This window comes from Balaenoptera borealis, assembly GCF_965194805.1.
Source record: "Balaenoptera borealis genome assembly, chromosome: 4".
NCBI lineage: Eukaryota > Metazoa > Chordata > Mammalia > Artiodactyla > Balaenopteridae > Balaenoptera > Balaenoptera borealis.
Genome location: NC_138861.1, coordinates 66,421,753 through 66,444,217, shown reverse-complemented (window position 1 = coordinate 66,444,217; position 22,465 = coordinate 66,421,753). Strand labels below are relative to the sequence as shown.

Sequence of the window (22,465 nt, the reverse complement as noted above, 5' to 3'; positions counted from 1 at the left end):
GCTGAGGGATCCCAGGTAAATACAGTAGTACTACATTGGAAAGTGACCCTGGAAGCCTGCAGTCTAGATAAAACCAGAGGCACTCTCATAGAGGATTTTGCTCAGCTTCAGATTATCTCAATTCATTAAAATGGATTGAGAAGATCTCAGATTATGAGTACCACAAATCCTGGGTCAAAAGCAAGCATTCTCTGTCGAGGAAAATATTATCATCCAGTAAATCAAATAATCACACAGTTTTGCGAATAAAATATACAATACATAATCAAAAATAACCAGCACCACAAGATAGGGCAATATGAATAAAAACTATCCAGCCCCAAACAACAAGCAATATCAACTGATTCATGGAGACTACAGTATTGATATTAGCAGATGTAGATATTAAATAACTATAACTATTTAAAAATAGCTATATAAAATATGTTCAATAAGAAAAATACAAGAATAAGATTTTTTGTAGAAATTTGGAAATTTTATTTTAAAATGGTAAAATATAATAGAATTAGGAACTTAATGGATGGGGTAAGAGCAAATTAGACAAAACAGAAGAAAGAGTTAGTGGACTGGAACATAAGAGGAAAAAATTCCAGACTGAAATAAAAGGAGAAGAATGGAAAATGTAGAAGAAGACAGGGTATGAGACAAAGGTAATATCCTGGGAAGTAATAACATACCTCTAATTGGAATCAGAGGAAGGGAGGAAAAATAAGATGAGTCAGAAGTAATGTTTAACAAAGTAAGGACTAAGAAATTTGCAAACATGATGAAAGATGTGAAACCACAACTTCAAGAAACTTTATTAATTCCAAGCAAGGAAATATAAAGTAATACATTTGGGGGAGATTATTGTCTATGCTTCATGTTTCTGTATGTCCTACAAGCAGAAGCACTGACTGGCTTTGTTCAAGACTGATCTTTGCATAGATGTTTGTATAGTAAACATTCTTGGATAATAGAGTAAGTGCCTCACTCTAGAGCAAAGAGAGGTTTTTCTGTATGCTCCAGTGTAACAAAGGTACAGCTATAAAATCTCATGTTCCCTTAACACAATGCCTCTCACCTGAAATGCAACCCACTGAGTATATTCTTGATGTATATACCAAGTAAAAATTCAGAAAGCCAAGACAAAAATAAATCTGAATATCAGCCAAAGAAAACTGTCAGATTGCTTTCAAATGAGAAAAAGTACACTAACAACTGAATTTTCAATAGAAATCATGGAAGCAAGAAGATAATGGAATGACACCAGCCAGTCTCGAAGAAAATTCTGGCAACCTAGAATTTATAATCAGCAAAAGCATCCTCAATATTCAAGGTGATTTTCAGACAAACAAATTGAGAAAAATTATTATCAGTAGACCCAAGTCTTAAGGAATTCTAAAAGGTATTCTTCTGGCAGCAGGAATATGATTATAAATGGAAGGACTCAGATTCAAGAATGATGATAAATAGCAAAATATGTAAGTATATGGCAAATTTTAAATTAATATTTATACAACCATAATAGTTTGAAATATAGAGCCAATTAAAATAAAAGACAGCAATGGCTTCAGTTTGGAAAAGAGTCATGGTACTAAGTGTTCTAAGGTGATCTTTTTTCTGGAAAGAAGGTTAAAGTAACAAATACATTTCTTTAATATGAAAGAGATGCATGCTATAATCTCTAGGACAACCCTTAAACCCTAAAGAAAATAGAAAAAACAAAGAATTGAATTAAATTTCCTATTTAAAGTATGTCTTTCTATAGAAGAGATTAACAGACCAAGTAGATCAAGGTTACAGTATATATTTTTTTATTTGTACATAGAAAGATTAATGTTAAAGTTTTAAAAATCATGTATATGCCCAAACTTTGATATACAGGAATATTTCCTTTAGACACATAAAAATTAAAATTAAGTCCCTGCCTTGTAAGGGTTACTAATAATCCCTAAGGTATCTTTCAACTATGCTGCCCGGAGCCTCCAAAGCACACTTTACATTTATTTATAAAACTAAGTATATTACAGCATTTAAGACTGTGTATATGACTACATAGTGATGTTGTTATTACATAAGTATCATGTTTAAAACATTTGACATGTAAAACCAATATACAAAAATTCTTAGAAGTTTTTCTCAAAACATAACAAAGATGAATATTTCAAAAAATAATAATAATCACTGTTAAATTATTGTTTTTATTTGCTTTACTGAACTGGATAAAACATAAGAAAAGAGCAATAATAAAAAGAAGTAAAAATTATTTTTAGACACAAGTTGCTAATTCTTCAAAACTTTTGTTTCATGGGTGGTGGGGGAGAAGAGCTCCTATTTCTCTTCATTCAGTCATTACATCAATGTGAAAATATGTTGAAGCATAAGAAATTGCTGATATTCATCTATTTTGACACGTGAAAATGGATATTTCACTTGATTTATATTTTAGTAACATTTCAAATGTTAACTAACTTCTAAACTTTTCTTAACTTCTAAATGTGTGCATGTTGTATTCAGCACTTACATTTATATTTTATTATGTCAAGCATGTGTTATGGCATATTGCATACATAGCATTCTAATATAAGTTTAAAAATTTTGTGATATACTTATGGCACAAACAATAGTCAATAGTCAATACTAAATAACCAAAGTAGTCGTCCTCATTTTTACTCATACTGATTATACTACTCAGTCATCTGTATAATGAATAATGCTGATTGATTCTGATTGTAATTTCAGAGTTCTGAGAATGTAGATATTCCCATGCAGATAGTACAATTATTCTGAACACTGGAAGCTAGTGGTTAATAAATTACATGTTAAAAATTGTAGTAAAATATTTATCAAGTCTGTACTTGCAAAGTTATTTTGGCAATTTTCTTTTCCTTCTACAAACTTGTAGAACTGCAACACAAAACACTGTAAATGAGGCTCGTCTTAAACAAGCTGAGCAATGATTTAGGCCTCAGTACATTTCTACCTGTCTCCTCAGTGATGCTATGTTTTCATTCAGAGCAGGGGGGATAAAAACACCAACATCACTAATGAAGCTGTTCAGGCCTGTGGCCTGATGTTGGAGCAGCAGATGTTGACTTCATCAGTATTTAAATTACAGGAGCAAAGAATGTTTTCTAGTTGAGCACTGTTCCAGTTCTTTGAACTGACTGCCATGGATTCCTGGAGCTTGACCGCATTACAATTTTCACACTTAGCAACTGTAAAATTGTTAAAGAGATATCTTTCCACACGGTTTATCCATTATTACAGCTAAGTTTGGCATACCACCTTAGTTACGGACTTTAAATGCCACTTTCATCACTTCCCAGGGTAACCTTGGCCATGAAATCGGAAAATCAGATCATTTTCTGGTCCGTTTTCTTCTTTTCCTTTGGATGAGATTAGATTTTGCTACGCTTGACTGACAAATCCCATTTAGGATTCAAGGAGAGGCCTGTGCCCCGGCCTCTTTAAGAAGTGGGAGGTGAGATGTCTTAGGCAGTGATGGGGAAGAAAGGACCAATTTCAACTCATCACACAAAGGCAATTAGTGATTAATTCACACTGTGAGACAAAAATACTTGTAAAAGTATAAAGAGTGTTTTAGTGTCAGATCACAACATTATTTAAGATTCTTTAAAAATACCAGTCATGTTCAAGGCTTTTCTCTGCATGTTTTTTCTTTCAAATTATATTTCTTGTTATGTGACAGAGTAAAGCACAAGCTCAAATTATTTTTACCTGAATAATACGTTCCACAATTAACAGGAAAAATCATTTTTTAAGAAATAACCAGTGTTAATCCAAAATAGATACATTTTTCATGGCATATTAACATAAGATGATCGCTTTATTATTCAGGGATGTAATGCTTAGTTGCTCGGCTGTACAGTTCCAGATATTACCTGCTTTGAGGACATTTATCCATTGTTGATGTGGTGAAAAAGTGTGGTTGAAGAAAGGATGAAAATAATAATTGGTAAATGCCTCAGATTAACATTATGTATTCCAGATTTTGTTTTCTGAGTATATGTAATAGGATTAAAATCTCAATAATGAGTTTAGGGATGAGTTGGCATTTTAAAATCTATGTCCTGCTACACCACAAATTTACATTAAACTGATTGAAACAAACAAACAAAAAATCAACTAGATACATTGTCATAAGAATCTGAATGAGCAAATGGATCAATGAGATGTCCAAGCCACCTTCTTGCATTTAGAGACCTGTTCAACATTGAAAGACCATTTGATTTAAATAGGCAAACTTGGAAGAGTAGCATCTTTAAGGATCAACTGGCTAAAAATGATTGTTACTTTATGTTGATTTCTACGCCTACTGTCCTGTTTCTTTCTAAACTTCTTTTTATCAATAGTTGCATTTCCAGGAATTATTATTGTATCACATTTTGCATCATTGAAGTTCTAGTGACTTCAGAAAGAATCTTTAGTAGTCCTCAATTTCTCTTTCAATACATTTAGTTTCTGATTTGTGTCCAGTCAATTTGGGGCTCTAGCCAAACACCTGGTAAAAGAATAAGCTGAAATTCATTTCTAAACGTTATGTGGGAAGAAATGTGGATCACAATACCTTGCATAAAGTGCTAAATAAATATTTGTGAAAGACTAGGCCATTTCCCTTCATCTCTCTGGCTGTATAAATACTGCAGTGCATGAATGAAGTGTTCAGATGTAGGAACTCAAATGTTTTGAAATCAATTATAAAAAGAGATTCACAGCTGCCTAAAAATTTAAATAACTTGTTTTCCCTAAAATGGAAAATCTTTCAGTAATATGGAAATATGCACCATCCTAATAGAAAATTCTAGTGAAATTTTATTTTATATATTAGGTACGTTTCTGAGAAGCTGTGCAAAGCAAGCATGTGTATAAAAAAGAAAAAAAGTCTCAGTGAATTTCATTACACTTTCAGTAAGAATACCTCTTAGCAAAAGATGTTGTCTTTGGTACATGAGAAAAATTATTACATACCTATGAATTTTAATGTTAATTTCAAAAAGTATTCCTCTTTTATCCCTGTGCTTCTAACATTATATACCATTTGAAGATGCCAAGCAAATGAGAAAAAAAATCTCTGAAATTTGCACTTCTGCAAATCTCAAAGATACACACTCTCACTTGAAATCTCATATATGTATGTATATTAATATATAACATTCATATGATTTCCATTTTACTATTTTCATTCATTTCATTGGATTTCATTACTTAGTTGGCTGTCATTTTGGCTATACTTGTTGTGATATCAACAACATTCAGCTCTATTTTATTCACCAAATAATGATTATTTATTAAGTATGTGCAAATTAATTTTTATTAAAAGTTAATAATTTACCTTAGGAAATATAGGTGAGAAATAAAATAGTCTTTGAACAAAATCTGATAGTTGGGCAAGGAAAAAGTGGTAAGACAAATATGTAGATAATTATAATAAAAATATACTACAGATTTGATTTCTTCTTAAACTCTACATTAGTTTTTTCAGGTAATGCTAGTACTTAGTCTACATTTAATTAATAAACTATTCCCCTATGTATGGTCAATGGATTTCTCATCACTAAATATATTTCCATGTTGAATTTTCTTTTTACTTGATAAAAAGTTCTATCATTCTGAAGACAACTATATGAATTATCTGATTATTTTTCATATAGTCAATATTTAGTGAGAATTTACCTTATGTAAATAATTGTTTTAAGGCTTGGTTATGTAATTGAGGAGTAGGTATCCTGGGTCTCTGGACTCTCAGTATTAATAAATTTTAATGAAATTTATTTTAATTCAATAAAATTTACCTGTGCTTCTACACAGTGATAATGTTCCAGAGATGGGGAAAATTCATGCTTAGGTATAAAATGTCAGCACTTTCCCTCTTTACAACAAAGAATAGATTTTTTACATTGCTTTTGTCCATTTCAGGGAAGTTATATTTACTATACAGGTTGTTTTAAAATAGTGAACATACTCTGTGACTCAACCATTTTACTCCTGGGTGCATCTTCAATAGCAGTGGATACATGTTTTCAGGTTTTGCAGACTCAGAATGAATAAGAAAAGGCTATGGCAGCTTGGAATCCACTGGGAAGAAATGTCCGAAGGCTAAATTTGAACACATCACCATGATTCAAAACACTGATTTGAAAATAGTGTTTTAAATATATACCATTGTTCCCAGATCCTAAATTCACTCTTAAAAAAATGCCCACTTATCTGTCTGTGGCTATCAACTCAAAACAAAAAGTTAAGTGAAACTCAAGCACCTGTTTTTTCAAAGAAAACAAGATTTGCTTTATTTTAAATTTCACATAGTACACTACTCTGACACACTGTTCAGAGCTGGGCTACTTCATCAAGCTCTTAAGAGATCATTCAAATATTCTGACAACTGACAGTAATTGATTATTTAGTGTGGATTTTTTTACTCAAAACCATGAGGCCAGACTAATGCTACCAAAGAGATATATGCTGTATTCAGACTGTCAAATAGGAATACTAGGATAACATCTGTTAATTTGACATTTTTCAAGCTGTATTTATTTCAAATCTCTTTTTATTTTTCACAAACTGTTATCAAATAATCTAAAAAAAACATGGAAAAGATATAACAACTTTCCAAAATTTCAGGATTTTGTTTTTAAAATCACTGCCTTTCTTAATCCAATTCCAACTACAGTTTTTAAAAATGGAACTAAAAGAACACCCTGATGATGATGAATGTGTGCAGACTTCACCAAATCCTATTGATGTTTTATAATGTAAGAAAGACCTGTACCCTAGATAAGATATCAGTAGCCATTTCTCATACAGAAAACACATCTTTCTACTGACATGTCAGTTTTGAAAAAGCATAAAGTCAATTTGATGGCAAGTGTGGATATGTGTTATTTCACCACCAGTCAGATTAAATGGAACAGGCTCAAGAGAGCCTACAAGGACTATTATGATGTCAATAAAACGTTCTGTGAGTGGCAGGGCTAAGCCGGGGACAATTCACCCACTCACTAGTGGAAGTCGAACCGCATGCTGAGAACACTCAGAGGAGTACTCGACAGGATTAGAAATAGCCTCAGCATGACCAATATAATTTTTCCTCTCCACAAAAGTAAACATCTAGCAAGTGTGGACCAAAGAGAAATATCAAATTAGAAGGATTAAGCTATGTTTCTACCATTGGCAATATATTTGTGTTTGGTAGAAATAATTTATCCAACAATTGTGTACATATGTGCAATTATGTACATGGCTATGGAAATCACATGGGGAACAATTTCCTATAATTTAGAGGATTCTAAGGACTTTTAGTATTACTACAATAATACAAATTGATATTGGTTTTATCTCTAATTCTATTTTCAGAGTATGGGTAAAATTTAGCAAATAAACTTTTAGCTTCAACACAGCTCAGTTTTAACTACCAACAAATGCCCTATGGTACATTATAGCCCAGGAAAAGAACGGGCACCATTTTTGCTCCTTTGCATTGGCTAAGACCTGAATAAATATTTATTAAGAACTATCGTGCAACTAGATGCCAATAAAATGGACAACCTGGAAGAAATGGACAAATTCTTAGAAAGGTACAACCTTCCAAGACTGAACCAGGAAGAAATAGAACACATGAACAGGCTAATCACAAGTAATGAAATTGAAACTGATTAAAAATCTTCCAACAAACAAATGTCCAGGACTAGATACCTTCACAGGTGAATTCTATCAAACATTTAGAGAAGAGCTAACACCCATTCTTCTCAGCTCTTCCAAAAAATTGCAGAGGGAGGAACACTCTCAAGCTCATTCTACGAGGCTACCATCACCCTGATACAAAATTCAGACAAAGATATCACAAAAAAAGAAACTTATAGGCCAATATCACTGATGAATATAGCTGCAAAAATCCTCAACAAAATACTAGCAAACAGAATCCAACAACACGTTAAAAGGATCATACACCATGATCAAGTGGGATTTATCCCAGGGATGCAAGGATTCTTCAACATACAAAAATCACTCAATGTGATACACCACATTAACAAATTGAAGAATAAAAACCATATGATAATCTCAACAGATGCAGAAAAAGCTTTTGACAAAATTCAACATCAATTTATGATAAAAAAATCTCTAGAAAGTGGGCATAGAGGGAACCTACCTCAACATTATAAAGACCATATACGATAAACCCACAGCAAACATTCTCCGTGGTGAAAACTGAAGGCATCTTCTCTAAGATTAGGGACAAGACAAGGATGTCCACTTTCGCCACTATTATTCAACATAGTTTTGGAAGTCCTGGCCATGGCAATCAGAGAAGAAAAAGAAATAAAAAGAATACAAATTGGAAAACAAGAAGTGAAACTGTCACTGTTTGCAGATGACATGATACTATACATAGAAAATCCTAAGGATGCCACCAGAAAACTACTAGAGCTCATCAATGAATTTGGTAAAGTTGCAGGATACAAAATTAATGCACATAAATCTCTTGCATTCTTATATACTAACAAAGAAAGATCAGAAAGAGAGATTAAGGAAACAATCCCATTTACCATTGCAACAAAAGAATAAAATACCTGGGAATAAATCTACCTAAAGAGGCAAAAGACCTGTACTCAGAAGACTATAAGATACTGATGAAAGAAATTGAAGATGACACAAACAGATGAAGAGATATACTATGTTCTTGGATTGGAAAAATCAATATTGTGAAAATGACTATACTACCCAAAGCAATCTACAGATTCAGTGCAATTCCTATCAAATTACGAATGGCATTTTTCACAGAACTACAACAAAAAATTTTACAGTTTGTATGGAAACACAAAAGACTCTGAATAGCCAAAGCAATCTTGAGAAAGAAAAACAGCTGGAGAAATCAGGCTCCCTGACTTCAGACTATACTACAAAGCTACAGTAATCAAGACACTATGGTACTGGCACAAAAACAGAAATATAGATCAATAGAACAGGATAGAAAGCCCAGAGATAAACCCCCACACATATGGTCACCTTATCTTTGATAAAGGAGGCAAGAATATACAGTGGAGAAAAGACAGCCTCTTCAATAAATGGTGCTGGGAAACCTGGACAGCTACATGTAAAAGAATGAAATTAGAACACTCCCTAACACCATACACAAAAATAAACTCAAAATGGACTAAAGACCTAAATGTAAGGCCAGACACTATCAAACTCTTAGAGGAAAACACAGGCGGAACACTCTATGGCTCTATAAATCACAGCAAGATCCTTTTTGACCCACCTCCTAGAGAAATGGAAATTGAAAACAAAAATAAACAAATGGGACCTAATGAAACTTAAAAGCTTTTGCACAGCAAAGGAAACCATAAACAAGATGAAAAGACAACCCTCAGAATGGGAGAAAATATTTGCAAATGAAGCAACTGACAAGGGATTATTCTCCAAAATATACAAACTGCTCATGCAGCTCAATATCAAAAAAACAAAAATCCAATCAAAAAATGGGCAGAAGACCTAAATAGTCATTTCTCCAAAGAAGATATACAGATGGCCAAGAAGCACATGAAAAGCTGCTCAACATCACTAATTATTAGAGAAATGCAAATCAAAACTACAATGAGGTATCACCTCACACCAGTCAGAATAGCCATCATCAAAAAATCTACAAAGAATAAATTCTGGAGAGGGTGTGGAGAAAAGGGAACCCTCTTGCACTGTTGGTGGGAATGTAAACTGATACAGTCACTGTGGAGAACAGTATGGAGGTTCCTTAAAAAACTAAAACTAGAAATACGATATGACCCAGCAATCCCACTCCTGGGCATACACTCAGAGTAAACCATAATTCAAAAGGACAAGTGCACCCCAGTGTTCATTGCAGCACTATTTACAATAGCCAGGACATGGAAGAAACCTAAATGTCCATCAACAGAGGAATGGATAAAGAGGATGTGGTACATATATATAATGGAATATTACTCAGCCATAAAAGGAATGAAATTGTGCCATTTGCAGACACAGTGGACTTAGAGACTGTCATACAGAGTGAAGTAAGTCAGAAAGAGAAAAACATGTATCATATATTACTGCATATATGTGGAATCTAGAAAAATGGTATAGATGAACTTATTTGCAAAGCAGAAATAGAGACACAGACATAGAGAACAAACGTAAAGCTACCAAGGGGGGAAGGGAGGGGTGGGATGGATTCAGAGATTGTGATTGACATATATACACTACTATGTATAAAATAGATAACTAATGAGAACAGACTGTACAGCACAGGGAACTCTACTCAGTGCTCTGTGGTGACCTAAATGGGAAGGAAATCCAAGGAAGAAGGAATATATGTATACGTGTGGCTGATTCACTTTGGTGTAAAGCAGAAACTAACACAACATTGTAAAACAACAATACTCCAGTAAAAAAAAAAAAAAAAAAAAAAAAAAATCTATCGCAACTACTAAGGTTAGTAACCATAGAGCATTTTGTCATCTGAAAAACATTTAATTTTGTGTTCCGATTCCATATGGAATTTTCCTTCATTTTCTCTATCAAAAAGTTATTGACTAAGAGAGATTCTGTTTGTTTTCTTTATTTGGACTACTGTGGGTCTCATTTTCTGTAGTTTCTTCTTGTGGGAGGTGTGATAAAGCTTAGAAATAGATTTTGAAAATAGGACTGATGTATAAACACATTAAAATTTACATGGAATAGTCTAGGCTTGACTACTGGGGGTAAAAGTGAAAACAGATGTGGGGAAGGGTCATGGTAACAGCGATTTTGGCGGAACATATCTCATAGATCATATATACTGGGGTATATATGTTTTCTCTCATTCTGTAATTACACACCCCAATCCCATAAATTTTGTTATGAATGTTTGAAGACTGATACATTGGGGATCATATGAAGCACAAATGATGATCTATAACTAATATCATTGAAAAATTAAAGTTAGCTAAATAGTTTGATCAACTCTGACCCATAATTATTTAATAAATATTAAATTTATACTTATTATCACCATTCATTCAGAAAATATTTTAGAGTATTTATGATGTGCTACCCTTTGATCTAGGCACTTAGACCACTACAGTAAAGAGAACAGAAAAAAATAAAATCACAAAACCGAATTCATAAATATATATAGATTATTGCATAAGTCATTAACCCAAGAGACCAGAGAGAGAGATAGAGAAATGTGTGTGTAGACACAGACCAAAAACCAGGGATAACTGTAATAAACAAGAAGGTTTGATTAGGAGGTGAAAGGCAGAGACAGTCAAGCAGATTTCAAGGAGGAAGAAGGTAAAGAGGCAACAGAATTCTAACAATTATCTGGGACTTCAGAGGGGAATAAAGAGGGAAGGAGCTGTAAAAGGCTGGGTAATGTGAGTTAAAAAAAAAAAAACATAGCAATGTTCTCACATCATTGATTGATTACTGAAATGATTCTAAAAATTCCAAGCCAAAATTCTTCTTAAACTGCACTACTCAGAAAATCTATTTCCACCTTTCTCCATTAGCTGTGTATAAGCATAGTTATACATGCATTTATTGATAATGATAACATATCACACCTGCATGAAGTTGCATTTGATGTGTATTTAAATTTCTCACAGTGGATTGGTAAAAATGAAATGTAAAATGCACACGGGAGTAGTTTAGAAAAAACAAAATATAGTATCATTACATTAGAATATTTCATGTATGTGTCCCAGCTGATCCTTTTATTGGTCTTCATTTTAGCTATGTATGTGTGTGTGTGCATGTGTATGTATGTGTAGGTTTTTTTGGACACCTTTATATGCTGAGCACAGTAGGACAGAATCCATTTGGGAATCTATCCTTATTTCCTTTTACAAGAAAAGAAAATAATTGTAGAGTATCTACTGCTGGGATTTAAACCCATGTTTCATGCCTGGAGATATAACATTTTATTCAAGGTGCCAAAGCTTACAAATTTCTCATTAGAAAATTCTTCAAAACAAAAGATAAGGGTAGTGTCCCATTGTCCCTCTGTTGGGATGCCTCATTCATAAGCAAGGGCAGGTAGGGGGTAGACTGAGTACAATGTGCTGAGGAATGGCACGACTTAGTGGGCAGGTGCATTTCTGAATTTAGGCTGTTCAAGTGGTCCACTGATCCCATGGTCAACTTCTAATGTCTCACAAGTATATATAAATACATGCATTGGGTAAAAGCAGAAAGTGAGAGCAACAGAATCATTAGGCCACTGAAATTAAGACACACTGTATTGATATAAACTGTTTCAATGCCTCAACTCATCATCAAGTCCATGCACCTCCATTATGTTAAAAGCCAAACACATGTATTGATCTGTGGTATATTTCTTGGAAACCATGGGGTAGAATGAACCACAAAAAGGTTGGGGGGAAAACCATTCTAGGAAATAATTTTTAAGCAAGATTGATGTACTAACAAATTGGAGATAAAAGGGCCTAGAAAGAATTGCTTTGCTGCTCTCAATACAGTAATAATTCTCTTCCCACTGGAGTGTAATATCTTAAGACATTTCTGGTGACCATCCATTTTGACAATATTCATAATTAACCTGATCAATATCTATAATCTAGTTAACTGTGGTTATCAGAAAGTCAGCACCTTTAACTGAATACAACAGAGCTCTTGATTCGTTTGATTATTTGGAATTTAGAGTCAAGTTTGAAGGTCACTGGCCATCATTCCTTGAAAGAACCAGACATGTTAGGCATGGAAATTATGTTATAGACACAGTAGGATGGTACTTTTCAACTGTGATGCAAGTAAGTTTGGAGGTTCTTAATTTCAATGGAACACTTTTTGTGGTTTTATTTCAATGATAATTTAGGGAAATTAATATAATGAGTTCTAAATTTCCTATTACTACTGAGTAGTGCCACTTTCGGGTTTATGTTTTGGATTATATTGGCACTAAGTGACCAGAGTTTATATTGTAACTTTTAAGGCCATGTCTCTCAATTGTTTTTCTAACACACTTTGGAGACCTTTAGGGTTCTCTAGTATAACCTTGAATGCTTGTGAATATTTGTGGACCTTTAGAGTATGCCTTAATTTCCTCAAGTATAAGGGAAAAATATGTAATTAGCTCTTCTTGAAACTAGATTTCATATTAACATAAGAAAAAAAACCTAGATATTTTGGGTTGGTTTCATAGCCATTAAAGCATTTTGGGAAAAGAGAACTTTAAATTTGGTGTCTAGTATATTCAGCCCAATTTCATTTCAATAACTCTATTCACAAAGTATTTAAGTTCTAAACTCATACTCTTGTATAAGAAAAAGATTCATGAAGTTATAATTATGTGTTCCAGAAAAATTTAATAAGGGATTTCTAATATGGCCTTTTGTAATTTTCACTTTGCTCAGACTACAATTTACTTTATTCTACCTCAATGTATTTCGGTCAATTTACATTTCTAAAAACTCGTGAATCTATTAGTTATGTTATTTTCATAACTAATAATTTAAATAATATTCCACTTTCACCAAATTTGGAAAACTTGCATATGTGTAAGGCAAAAGAAATAGTATAGCAAAAAACAATAACTGAAAACAATAACTTTTAAAAGAACAAGATAATCTTTAAAGTTAAGAGAATTCTAAACTATAGTTAATGCACATATACAGTAAAGGTACATATATATATTTTTTAAATAAATTTATTTATTTATTTATTTATTTATTTTTGCCTGCCTTGGGTCTTCGCTGCCGTGCGCAGGCTTTCTCTAGTTGCGGCAAGTGGGGGCTACTCTTCGTTGCGGTGCACGGGCTTCTCATTGCGGTGGCTTCTCTTGTTGTGGAGCATGGGCTCTAGGTGTGTGGGCTCAGTAGTTGTGGCTCACGGGCTCTAGAGCGCAGGCTCAGTAGTTGTGGCTCGCGGGCTCTAGAGCGCAGGCTCAGTAGTTGTGGCTCGCGGGCTCTAGGGCGCAGGCTCAGTAGTTGTGGCTCGCGGGCTCTAGAGCGCAGGCTCAGTAGTTGTGGCACACGGGCTTAGTTGCTCCGCGGCATCTTCCTGGATCAGGGCTCAAACCCGTGTCTCCTGCATTGGCAGGCAGATTCTTAACCACTGCGCCACCAGGGAAGTCCCAGTAGACGTATATTTGACAGTGAAAATATAACCAAAAAATTCTAAAAAGACTGACTTATAGTAGAAATAAAAATTGAACAGAATACAAGTAAATGTTAATTCTAATTAGGAATAGTCTGAGTTCATAATTTGAAATAAATTATGAAAAATTTTTATTTCCTATTGTACTTTGGAGACAATAACTAGAAGGTTATTTTTATCTCATTTTTTTTTTTTTTTTGCCCTAATGATCTTTACTTCAAATCTGGTTATGCCAGAAATGCTGTGATGTTCAATTTAGCCAATTCTTAGGTTATAACCTTGATTTCTCCACTTCCTTCAAAATATTCTTTCAAACCTGTCTTTCATAATTTCTCTGTCCTTTGCATTACAAAAAGATCTCTGTGGGGGCCCTCCTTTTACCACATGGAAATATGGTAATTAAGAGCTTTTCTGCCCCTATTTTCTCATGACTGAGTAACATGGAAAACAATGGGGTCTCCTCTTCCTGTTTAGCAATTCCGTTCATTCAACAAACATGTTCAATGTACATGTCATAATATAATAACAGTCTAAATGGGTTAAATTGCAGTGTGTATTAAACACACAATTCTCTCTGGCAGATGTATACAGATATTATGCAGAGCACCACTTAACACTCTTCATATCCAGTTGCAATGCACAAAGTAACACTTCACAGGGTTCCACAAAAACCCACTCCAAGAAACTAAGACTCCTCTGAAACATCTTTCCGAAACAAACTTTTTTTAGAAATTAAGGCTGCCATGTAAATGGTGAACCATTTTCTAAATCAATTTCATGCCCTCTCTTCAACTCCACCTACCCACCTTCTTTTTCCTTTTTTTCTGTCATTCCTTATTTATTTATTTTTTTTGATGGAAATCCAGAGAAGCAGAATAGCGCTACTCCAATTTAATTCACAGTAGCAGCACTGAGTGATTGGGCCCTAAAGCTCTGAGGTGGCTAGAAACATCTGCCAGTTATCAAGGCCTATTCTTGTCATTTGCAGGGCTTGTCTGTATTACACCATCATATCTGTAATGGGAGTAAAATGCAATTGACAGCTCACTAATTATAATAAATTGTTTTTCCTACCAAAACAGTAACATACCTAGAGACCACTTAAAATATACCGTGGTGGTTGTGGAAAGCAGACTCTTTAAACATTTCTTTATTTGGGGGTAATTCCTTTATTTATTTATTTATTTGTTTATTTATTTATTTATTATAATGTAGCTTCATTTTTTTAATGGGAATTTCAGGAATGCACGTTTATGCATGGTCATCCTCTTATAGGTCTAACATACTTAATATAAAAGAATCACACATTGACTATACCCACCCACCTACACTCACTCCACATTTCTATTTGTGCATTCATGAAACTGTTAAGTTACAGAAGCTTGAAAATATTTATTTCTAATATGCTATGAAAGCAAAAAAAAACCCCAATTTTTTATAGATAATTATAATAGATGTTTGCAATTCTTGAAAAGTTTTGGTTCTTAAAGCATTTCATTATATGAGGCATAAACGGATTACCACCAAAAGTGAAGTTCTTAGTAACCCCCTACTTCCATCAGTCAACAAGGTTGCATCAGACGCTTAGGTTCTTTTTTAAGTTTTGATACTTGGTCTTGAAATGGCCATATGTCAAACTGACACTTCTCATCATAGGAAAAACATATATTTTAAACAGCTGACATATTGCCACATGTAAGCTAATATCAATAAAACCAGAGTCTAGGTTCTCTGAGTATCTAACCTATTAAGGAAAAAAGACTGAAAGAAGGGCTCTGCCAGGAAGTAAATGTTCAAATACAAATTGGTGATAGCCAAACTCTTGTCAGTGTATGACATTCTGCTACCGAAAATTGAATGAGATAAAAATGCAGCATGCTTTAAAATGATTCATACAAAAATGCAGCATGTAACATCTGAATGTATATGTATAAAAGCATATTTTGCAGGAAGCAGTGAATACAGCCTATGGCTGTGCCTATTAACCAAAGAGCTTGAGGAGTACACTCCACTTACCCACAGTGAAATGCAAAATATGGATCAGTGAAAGTTCCTATGTTGGAGTGGATAGGGGACTCTCTTACAATAATTTATGTTCTTATCACTGACGTTCTCCTGTTCTTTCAGATTCACATTCATACTTTGTTCTGACCCTCCTGTTTTAGATTCTGCCAACTGATAAATTAATCCGCCTCTGATAGTTTTTCATAGGTGTCATGAAGTACTGGCCAGTTTTCATACTCAAAGTCTTGGCACAGAAACAATGGAAATCTACTTACAATCATGAGTAATCAACATTGAAAATACATTTCTATTTTTAATCAAAAATATATTTTACTTCAAGAAAAGGCTCTCTCTCTTTTGCCATGGCATAAATTTGTGGTCCTGACTCCACAATCGTTTTATCTGCTCTAAAGAAAGTGTGACTTTTTGCTTCAAGTGACAAGTGTCTTTTTTCAAACAACTTTCAAATTTTGCTAGAAGTAGATCTTATTTGAAAAGTAAAGCACCCTTTAAGGTGTGATTCCAACAACAGTTGTTAAAGGAGAAGCACGGAAACTTATTTTATAAACTTATTTTGCTTCAGTAATAAGTATGAGAATTAAACATATAGCACTTTTGGGATACCTAACACAATTATATCTACCAAAATACTGTTGCATTTGATTTAATAATCCCCAAAGATGGAAAATTCTGTCTTGTGTTATGAAAAATTAGATTTACTCATGATTTGTCATAAAATACAAAATAATCACATACTATATTTGGACTACAATAATATTTTAAATACCAACTAAATACCAAATGTGCAACAGAAAATTAAATGTTTTTATTGATCATTAACACTAAATCTGCCTATTTTTATTTAACACCAAATCTTCATGCTTGAATATTGTGTTTTATTCTACTGTACGGAAAATACCAACATAACTTTTGAAATGACTATCATTCAGTTTACAGAGAAAAAATTATTTCATGAAAGTACTTGTTTTGAAAAGCAAAAATACCATACCAATAGGAATAATATCCTAAAAATATGTTTATTTTTTAAAGAAATCACTGTTTCTTATAAAGAAAGAAAATAAATCTATCATCAATGAATTTTTCAATTTTATGAATATTTTATTACATTTAGGATCATGAGAAGTGTTTCTCTAGTGATCTTCAGTTTTAATCTACTGTTCTAATCATTAAGGTCTAGCATATATTCTAACACTAAATATGACTAATTATTTTCCTTTATCATGATGTACATTAAAAAATAATTTTTCTTAATTTTTCTAAGCATAAAAAAGAGTTAAAATGTTTAAATGTTTGAAAAGTAACATTTAACTAACTCACCAATTTTATTTCAGAGAATAATGTAAATACCTACGCAAACATGAAACTGTCATAAATGCATATCACAAATATATACTTTGAAGAAATATTTTAGTGAATTCTATAGTGCAATACAACAATATGAAGTGTGAATCATTTTTCTTGAGTCAAGTATGACCCCTTTATAGAACTCTAAAGAAAATAAGTTTTTAAGCAGTGAAGGAAGAAAATAATTATTCAATAAGGGTAACTAGGACACTTAGTTCTCTACCTTGAAGTATGTTTTCTGTTTGATTTTGCTGACTGGTGATGAACTTCTCATGTTCCTGTTTAAATCTCATCCCTAAATAATGATATGGCTTCTAGGCTCAAACCAAGAGTATAAAGAATTTCTTTCATCTTCAGAAGATTCTACTCCCAAAACCATGCTGCAATTAGTTTTCAAGTATATACTTACAGATATAATAATTTTATTATTTATGATAATGTCATCATACTTTATTTAGTCATTTTATCTCTTTAATATATCACTCAACCTCCATAGCAGGCATTCTAGAGGTAAACATATGGACTAGAAACAGAATTAAGTCTCAATATTTAAACTTAAATCCTAACCACATCTAATAGCTTCTAAGCATGAATCATCCCAGTAATATGTGAAATAAAGGGAAAAAATTTAGACAGTACAAAAGTCATGATTATCAATTTCTCTCACTTTAATAATAATGAAAGGTGATGATAGAAATTGATAAACATGACTTTTGTGATATATACTAGCTAGAAAGTTTATATAACTATTGTGGCTGCAAACCTAGTTCTCTGGCAGAGTTTCCCTCAGCTTATGTATATGGAGTATGATAAGCATGTGTGTGTAAGAAAATAGAAATAAAGAAAAGTACAATAAAGAGAGCGTGTCCTTTACTCTCACTTACTATTTGTGTAATAATAGTTATCACAACAATTCTGTAAGGTGGATTTGAATATATTTCAAAAGCTTTGAAAATACCCAGATACATTCATACTCTTAAAGCTCTAAATTAAGAGAATAATTAGAAATACAGTTAAATATTTGTTTAAATAGAAATTTATTGAAATGCTTTTCCAAAAAGAAGAGAAAGCAGTCTAAATGTCCAGGAATAGGTAAATTGTTAAATAAACTACTTGTATTTTGGTAAAAATAAAAATCATTAAAAATCATTTTCTCATAAAGCACTGAATGCAATGGCAAAATGCTCCAGTAATGCTCCAGAGATACTGAGTGCTTCCGTCTAAATCTCCCAATTGACATTTCCTGTAAACCCCGTGAAACTTCAGGTGGATTCTCCAGCATCTCACCTTCAGTTCAAGATCAGAGTTATGGAAATTCTAATACTTAACATCACTGGTTTTACTGGACAGTGTTTCCCTTCTAGAGACAAGGCAAAGAGGCTGGTACAGCGACATAATTTGAATCAACACTATCCCACAAAAAGTAAGATCTAAATTGTGAAAAGACCATTGCTAGCCATAGAAAAGGATAAATCTAGGAAAACACTATAAAGAACTGGGCACTTTTAGGAGAGAGCAATCAATATAAAGCACATACCAACTAGAACAAGTGAGTAGATCAGAGAGAAGCTCAACATGAATCACTACAAGATTAATTCTTTCCCAGTGAAATTGAGTAGGCCATACTTTACAGCATCTCTGCTGCTCAACACCTTGGATGGTCAGCAATCTAAATGTTTAAACTCTTACCAAGCTGAGTAGCTGTCCATGTATCTCCTCCTCTTGCTGCCCAAACCCCACCCCCTCAGCAACTTTATGACAGAGAAATCATCTATTCTCTCCACTTACTACCTCCACAACTCAACATGGAGATGTTAGTTTATCTGAATATTCTACTACACAGTGAAGCTCTCTATTTGAAAATGTCTATTCAGGGTCTCCAAGTTTTTACCTGAACATTCTCTGCTAAAGGAGGGAAGCATTATGTTTAGTATTATAATGGTCTATTTCCTCAAATGAATTATGCCACTTATCCTCCTCTTCACCCTATAAAGGAAAAGGATCAAGTCTATAAGCAGATTTAGTTCTAAATATATGGCATATTGAAAACCCAATAGCAATCTCACCATCACTATCCTAAGATAATGAGAACTCTATTAGAAATAACTATATAAAATTAGTCAAGGGAATGACATTTTCTAATTTTGGTCTGAACTTTTTCTAGAAACATCCCCATGGCAGAGCTCTCCATCCATGTGGAAAAAATGGCAAAGTATAATAATAAGACAAGTACAAAGTATGTAGTATGTGGAATGTGATTATCATTCACCTGAAGAGGCTTAGTGTCTTTAGAGTCATCTCTCTCAACTTTGATTCATCCAGTATTAGGCACCGTCCCTAAACTATACACATATTTGAGTGTAAAAGATAAAAATGAGGAGCTAAAATATCTTGGTACTCACCACAGACTTTGACATATTTTCTTTAGTTTCTACTATGAATTGTCACTTACTCGATAACTCTATTCGCTTGGGAGATCTCTCACCCTAGACACACATGAAAAGTTCGCGAAGTTAGGACAGGTAGGCATTTGGAGTAGGACCACTGGGAGTTCAGGTCTTGACTTCATACTTGATGCAAATGTTCAGTCCCTTGCCGCCTCGTTCCAAGTCCATCAGTTTGAATGACATTCACTCTCCACACCGAAAGAAAGTTTACACACCACAGAAATAGGAAAATGAATCCTATTTTTCTTGAACACATATAAATCTTTCTAACACTGTTTCTAATAGCATGTTTGAATGTGCATTTTATTTCCAATCAAAGAAACATTTGCTAAAAATCATATATGATGGTAAGGTTTATTTTTTAATTATTATTATTTTATTGGCTGAACACAGACTTACGTTTAATTTGCTATCATTATAATTTTAGGGACTTGCCTGGTGGCACAGTGGTTAAGAGTCGGCCTGCCAATGAAAGGGACACAGGTTCGAGCCCTGGTCTGGGAAGATTCCACATGCCATGGAGCAACTAAGCCCGTGTGCCACAACTACTGAGCCCACATGCCACAACTACTGAAGCCCACATGCCTAGAGCCCTTGATGTGCAACAAGAGAAGCCACCACAATGAGGAGGCCTCACACCGCAACGAAGAGTAGCCCTTGCTCACCACAACTAGAGAAAAGCCTGCGCGCAGCAATGAAGACACAACGCAGCCAAAAATTAAAAAATAATTAATTAATTTTAAAAAAATAATTTTAATCTATTTACTTAAAAGTAAATTTTTTATTAACTGAATATATATTGTTTTTCAAAATTTATGAGAATGCCTGTTTTTAAAAGACCATTTTATCTATTGGACCTCAGTATTTGGAGGGTACCTTCTTTAATACTTTCAGCTATGTTCATTCATGAGATAATTAGGCAGTTCATTTCAAAGCCTTTTATAAGTCAGTGACAGTTACATCATTTTTATGATATTAAAAAAGTCTGCTATATCATTTTTATGTGACAGTAGCACATGAAGTAAGTTACTATGTATCTTGAGGCTACTAAGGGATTGATGTGGTGTTTAGAGACTAGGGCAGGAAAATCTTTCCACAGTCAGTTAATTTACATTATTATAATTTAAGCCTAATTTGTTTATTATTCCTCTGCTTGAAAGTTTTAAGCAAATTCTGCATAATACTATTATTTATATTTTAATTTGAAATAGACTAATTATTTACAAAGTAGGCTTCGTTTTAGACAAAAACATTACATTATACATGAAGAAATACAACTAACTACCTAGACTCTAAAATATCAATAGAAGTCCAGCGACAATTTCTTTTTTAAAGAAAAAAGGTTAAAGGGAAAATACGTACTTAGCATCAAAACTGAAGTGTACGTTAACAAAATCCCGTCACATTTCTCTCACACCAGACTGGTATGCTACCAAATATACTAGAAACAATCTCCACAAATTTAGGAAACTTTTGTTCTTTGTTCACATTGTGTCTCTTGTAGTAGAACATCTAGTACTTAACTGCCCTCAATTAATATTCATTGAATAATTAAATACATGCAAATTATAAATAAGTTTAATATACAAAAATGGGTTACTTCTTGAGATATCACTATATATCAATATACCTATATGTATATCTAATTTCTAACTCTCTAACTCTATCTATGTCTTATCTCCACACCCATCCCAAATGTGTAAATCATTTGGGATTATCTATGAGTTTCTCCTATAAAACTCTTCCTAACATATTCTACCCCAACCCCCAGCTGTTTTTTGCAATATATACATACCTCCTATAACAAGCAGACTTGTTACTTCCAAACTTTTACACTCAGAAAAATGACAGCGGTGGTTTTTTCCTCCTCCCTCTCTCCCATGGAAGGGTCAGTAAAAGACACCACTGGTGGAGGAGGAGACTAGAAAGGCACAGGTAAGCCAGGGACTCAGTGCTCAGCCTCTCGCTGCCATCCTCAGGGGCAGGAGCCAGGGACAGTGGCAGTTCACCTTTAAGGAACCGGGTAATAGTGGACCTGGACAGTCCCAGTAAGCAGAAAGAGACAGACATACAGGTCAGATGTCTGCCCCACCCGCATATGCTCTGCATGATCTGAGCCATTAATATATGTTCAGGGCAGAATGTTGACAGCAATTAATGTAGTGTAAACTTGTAAAGCCTTCCACTAAGTAAAGAATGTACGTAAATTAAAGTTTTATTTAGGTAAAGATCTTACTGTTTGCAATGAAAAGTGTGTATGTTGTTTGAATTTTTTTATAAAAGAAGAAACAAAAAGGATACATTAGAAAAACAGGTCTTTGAGGTTTACCAATAAATTCACGGCCAATATTATTATCAAGACTTAGGCAATAATTTGGCAACAAACTAAAGAAAATATGAGAGAAGAACTACACAAAGTGCCCTTAATGCTGGCTTTTACTCATTCTAGCATTATTCCTGAGCCTATAATTATAGCCTTCTTATGTAGAGAATTCCATATTTGTTTGAAATGCTAAAGCTTACTATTAAAAGCA

General features: G+C 33.5%; 1 protein-coding gene across 13 annotated transcripts in view; it reads right to left on the bottom strand.

Annotated features, from left to right (window-relative positions):
* Positions 1-22,465, bottom strand: part of EPHA5 (EPH receptor A5) — a 323,628-nt gene that overhangs the window by 215,190 nt on the left and 85,973 nt on the right. The window lies entirely within an intron of this gene.